The following is a 6,000-nucleotide window of genomic DNA, read 5'->3' as shown; positions in this document are numbered from 1 at the left end:
TCTGTCTCTGTATATTTTGGTGATGTCTGTCTGTTTACTTGTCACTACCTTAGAAAGAAGTTATGCTAACATGATTCCCAATTTGTTTCATATAGAAAAAAGATATATTTGTGTAAAATGCTTCAAACTGCTCTTGGCCAAACTCTCACTCTCTCTCGATCTGTCAGCTAGTACATAATTCATGAAAACAAGTTATCAATGATTCAGTGATATCACTTTAAAAACAAGCTCCACAGACAGACGGACAGACAGGGTTCCAGTCTGTCTGGAGTTTCAGGGCTGGTCTCCAGTGTGAAGAAGGTAACAGACACACACACACACACCTCATTAGACATTTTGCTACAACAACTCTCGCTCGATTTTTCACTTTTAACTTTGGGCTGCTGACATATCCACAGAGCGGATGAAGGAGATTGAAGGAGCACGACGCGACTTGGCAGCAACAAACACTGTGTCATGTTGTAAGGCAACTAACAGATTTAAACAATACTGGATACTTGGAAATCCTATTTGACACTCAGTGTCTCCAGAGGGAGCTGTGCGAGGTCTCATAAATGTAATCTGAGTCAGCATTGGCTTTGTCTGAAGATGTTTAAAAAGTGTTCACATCTGAAGCTTATGCTTGCTTAAAACCACAGCCTCAACCGAACATGTTCACCATGTCCTCACTGTAACAACATTACATTGTCTGTGTGGTGTTATTCCTCCAGGACCGTCCTGCTATGTTTATTATCCAAAGACTCTAAACAGGATCATTGTCCATATGAATGAAGTCCTTGATTTTCGCTTTTCAGCACAGAGACAGGCAGCGCAGTGTGTTAGCTGAGTGGCTGTCTGCCAACATGGCAGAGCGCTGTCTCTTCCTCCTCTGATAACCAAAGAATAAAATGATTAGACAACGGCCTCTGAAGGAGAAGAGATATCATTATTTCTGTGAAAGATCAGCCCCCACCCTCCACCCCCTACTTTGCTCGCAGTGTCATCCGTCCTCATCCCATCTCATTGTCCCTCGGTCTAATCCCTCCCTCCTCTTCCATCTTACCCCCAATCTCATCTCTTTTATCACTCTACTTTCCTGCCATCGGTTCTGGTTCTCACGCTGCTGTTGTGTGTTTTCTTCACAGATACATGCGGGGGGGAGATAAGCCTCCGCAGCGAGCCGGGCTCAGCGACAGCCTGCTCGATGTTTCTACATCTCTCCTTCACACTGCACGGCTGAGGTGCAGAGGTCACATTGAATCGAGAACCACATAAAAATAAATGCTCGGTACAGCAAAAAAAGAGGAGAATGAACAAACAAGCAAAAAAAACACAGATTAGGGGAATTAGGTGTAGCACTGAAAAAAAAGGTGGATAAATGAGATTTGCAGGCAGTGATCAGCAAAAGGGAAACAACTCTCAGTTATAAAGACGAGTAATTACATCTGTTATCAGCATAATGAGGAAATGCTAGAATGAATGTATCTGATAAATGTTCTCTTCACACTTCATTTGTTCTGGTTACAATAATGCTCAAAGCAACTACACCATGATCCTGCCTTTTATGATTGTGTTCGAGGTAAAGCAAGCCATATGAATTCAATATACTTTTTTAATATCTCCTCACGGTCGTCTAGCTGTTCATCCTGTGTGTGCGCTGGAGATAAATCTGGTGTAGACACACAGCCCCGTGGCTCTGTATGTGGGAAAGAGAGAAAGCTGGCCAACACAGCCACCATGACACTGCTCAGTATATGATTACAGTACGCCAACCCTCTTTCTTTGAGCGATTTTTAATCACATGTGGAAAGATCACCCAAACACGATAATCTACTCATTCCTCTGCCTTCTACCATGGAGGGAACGATGACCTGAAAAAGATTACGTTCACTGCCACAACTGTTTCAGACTTTTTAGAGTTGAGGTATATAGACCAGGGGTTCCCAAACTTTTCCATGCCATGGCCCCCCAAACAGCATTAGCTTCTGGCTGGGGTCCCCCTTGCCAAACCCACAGACAATGCTACAAAATATTTAAAGAAACATCAACTTTTAAAATGTTTTTTCTCACTTTTATTCACTATTCAATAATTATTACATTTGTTTAGCATAAGAATATTATTAACTAACATGTTTTCAACACTGTATTATATATTATATTTATTATTTATGGCGCAAACCGCCAGGTCTACACATGAATGATGGCAGGCAATCAGAAAGATGAGCATGGAAAAAAACATTTGGATATGATATATTATTATAAATTATATTATATAATTATGATTTAAAAAATAATTCGATTATATTTTATGATAATGATTAAAAAATAATTCGATTATATTTTATGATAATGATTAAAAAATAATTCGATTCTATGCATTTTTTCTTATCTTCCCTCCAATTTTCTGAGGCCCCCCCTAGCGCCCCCTGGCGGCCCCCACTTTGAAAAACAGGAAAGACTACAGCTAACCCGAAAAAGATACCAAAATAATGAAAAGAAGGAGGTCAGCTTGAAAATCGGTCATCTCAAATGTGTAAAGACCACAGTGAGTGCAGCGACCACGCACCAGCACAATACATCCAGTCAAGAACACCGACGGTGCAGCACCAACAGTACATCAGTGTCTGACTGTCTCTTCAGGGGCAGTTGGAGATTCACTGTCGCAGCTGAATCTGGTCCCTGAATGTGTAGTTTTTTAAATACAAAGGGCATTTTGTCAGTTAATGCTAATGTTTGTGGTGGCTAACTTGTTGAGATCCGTGGCATATATCAACAGTTGTTCCCCAGAATGACTAAATCCACCTTTGAGACACAGGTGATGTTTAGGGTCGAGTCCAGTCAACAGTGACTTTAAAGATTTATTTAAAGGTCCAGTGTGTAAGATTTAGGTGAAAGGGATCTATTGGCAGAAATTTAATGTAGAATAATGATGTTTTCACTAGTTTGTTTCATCTAAATTGTATGAACTGTTGTTTTCTTTACACCAGAAAAGGTCCTTTATATTTAAATACTTTATATTTACATTGAGGGGGTCCTCTCTGTGGAGGCTGCCATGTTTTTTACATTAGTCCAGACTGGACAAACTAAACACCTTTTGAGTTTTTATGACAACTGAAGCTACCACAGGTTCTTTTTCATGTTTGGAAGGAGAGGGTGAGGTGAGGGGTGTTCAGCAGTAACATGCAATTTCTACACTAGATATCACTAAATTCTACACACTGCACCTTTAAGAAAGAACCAGGTGAACGTTTGAGCCAAATCTGAAAAAATCCTTTGAGATGATCCTGAGATATTGCATTAACAAGACATGTTCCCCCATCACCATGACGACACACACTGGTGTTTGTTTTGACTCAGTCCCCCCCCCCCACACACACACACACACACACTCCTTCCTGCCCCAAATACTCACTAAAGCACTAAATTGTGAATTCTCTGCCACTGAAAATAGTCCTCGACGAATTCACCATTTGATCCTGTTTGAGTCATGTTTGAAAAATGCTTCAGTTGTTTTCGGAGATAACAAGTTGAAAGTTATATTTGCCATGTGCAAGTTATCACAGGGTCAAGGTGTTGGACAAGAAGAAACAGGTAAGCTCAGCAGTGCAATAGTTAAATTGAAATAAAAGCTTAAGTAGAAAAAGCTTACCTCAAATAAAAAAGCCAAATTCAATACAAACTAAACTTGCAGTGTGACATTTGATGCAAACATAGTGACAACTTTAGCAGTTTGAAGTGAATATGTATAAGTTATAACACATTCCCCAGAGGTGAGTGAGATAGAAAAAATGAAGTGCAAACAGGCAGGTAACCAGATGTGCAGAGGGTTGGTGGTCATGAGTCGACTACAAGCTTAGAAACCTGATGGCCTGGCTGCTGGTGGTAGAAACTTAAGTCTGGTGGTGTGTGCAGCATTGTTCCTGTTCTGCCTACCAGATGGTCACAGAGAGAACAGTCTGCATGCTGGATGGCTGTGGTCCTTGGTGATGTTGTGCTCCTTCCGCAGACACACTCAGGCATATAAAAACTATGAAAATAAAACTATATATTTGTGAGATTTGGACATTGAGGAGTGGGGGGAGACAAAGTGAGGATAGACTGAGTAAGTCATGGTTATTTCTGTTCTTCTTATGATATTTGTTGTCATCAAGTAGAAACAGTATTGCATTCACCAGGGGGGCAACAAATCTTCCCCAAGGAATTGAGACACCACTTGTTACGTTTTCAGCAGCCAAACAACATTATTAAAGTGACAAACAATTTCAATTAATGTTGTTTTATAAACAAAGATTATCAACCAACACTATAATAGTGACACATCTCACAACTGCAGGACGGATGGGACAGATGGATTTATATACGGGACAGTCAGCGTGTTTACATTGGTTATGTCGATGTAACCTCTGCCCCATTTTGATCTTGTGAATAATGATTTAACACTTGTCACAGCGATTCAATTATGTTTTATTTTTCTACTGGATTAAAATAGGATATTCTGCTGGATTAAAAAAAATGTACTGGTTGTTTTTCGCATACTTCCATTAATGAACATTTTAAGTAAAGCGTTCAGGAATTTCTGTCTATTTCGTTTCTTGGGGGGTCCTGAATAGATTACGATTGAAGGGGTGTTTGAAGGGCAAGAAGGCCACTATCCCTACATCACATAGAGATATGGGACAACACCAGCCCTTCACGGCCACGTGCAAAACTAAGGGGTAGGGCCAAGGAGTGACTTGGGACAAGGCAAATATCTCTTTGATTTGTGTGTCATATAAGGGTAGCACTCCCCTCAACACAAATGTTAGTGAACAGGCAGCAAAAATTGGCTGAGCAGATTGGTGAAGTTTTGCTGCAGAGGCTCCTCAGACCTGAGTTTAACTGGCATAATAGCTGACGAGAAAGAAAACGGGATAAAAACTGCACCCAGAGATAAACAGCAGCATTCGCCCACTCCTATTATGCACTCACACAGACTACAGTGTTGTACACAAGGTTGTGTCCACAAAAGCTGTTGGGGACAACATTTGAGGTCACTGAGCAGGTCAATTTACACACTGAGCTCTGCTTCCACCCATGGCCTGTCTGGGACTTTGGAGGCAGACAATTACCAACAGACCCTCCTATGTTAGCTCCAGGAAGATAACACAACACATTTGTTTCCCTTTTTTCTCTCTCTCTCACACACACACACACACACACTGGTTGTTGCAGTGTGTGTAAGATGCCCTGAGGCGGTGAAGATTTGCTAAAGTGGAGATCCTCTATACTTCCTCTATTGTTAAGATTTCCTAACAAGCCACATTTAGCTTCAGCAGCTTCAGCAGCTTCAGCAGTTAGATAACACACCATAGGAGAGCTATAGCCAACATTTGTTTGCCTCACACAAACAACAACTCGCTGATCTATGAGCAGCATTAGCAGCATATACTGGTGGAAGACGCATCAATTATTAACTGCTTGTTTTTAATTTTATTTGCCTTCCCCCATCAATTTCATTAACAGGACTCAGGGAACATAAACAGGATTTATTTCAAATCATTAACCGCCGACAGGATGTTCAATTGCAGGAGTCAATCTGAGTAGGATCAGAAAGTGAGTGAAACACCAGCTCGGTGATGCAGCGCTATTACTGTAAATCAAACAGTAATTACAAGTGAGGACAATCAGACTCAATATACATACTTTTTCGCTCAGACTGGGAGCAGCAGTGAGAAATGTGGTGGCAGCAGAGATGTAATCACAGAGGAAGGTCTCCTACTGATGTGGAATATCAAATGTGCAGCTGTTCTCCAGCTCGTAATGGGAACTGTTTCTCTTGCTTAGTGTTCATGGGTTTATTATCTACACAAAGATCATGTGAGGAATGTAGATCATACACAGGCACATGTGTGAATACAAAGTGATGCACATATGAACAGTATGTCAAGGTTTAACACAATGGGTGATGTCAGTGCTTTCTTTCTTCACAACCAGAGCAGCATTACATTTTTCAATGGAAAATGAAATTGAAATCAGCATATA

Source organism: Paralichthys olivaceus, chromosome 18 (genome assembly GCF_024713975.1).
Source record: "Paralichthys olivaceus isolate ysfri-2021 chromosome 18, ASM2471397v2, whole genome shotgun sequence".
Lineage (NCBI taxonomy): Eukaryota > Metazoa > Chordata > Actinopteri > Pleuronectiformes > Paralichthyidae > Paralichthys > Paralichthys olivaceus.
The sequence above is the reverse complement of the archived record's forward strand: the minus strand, read 5'-3'. Positions refer to the sequence as shown.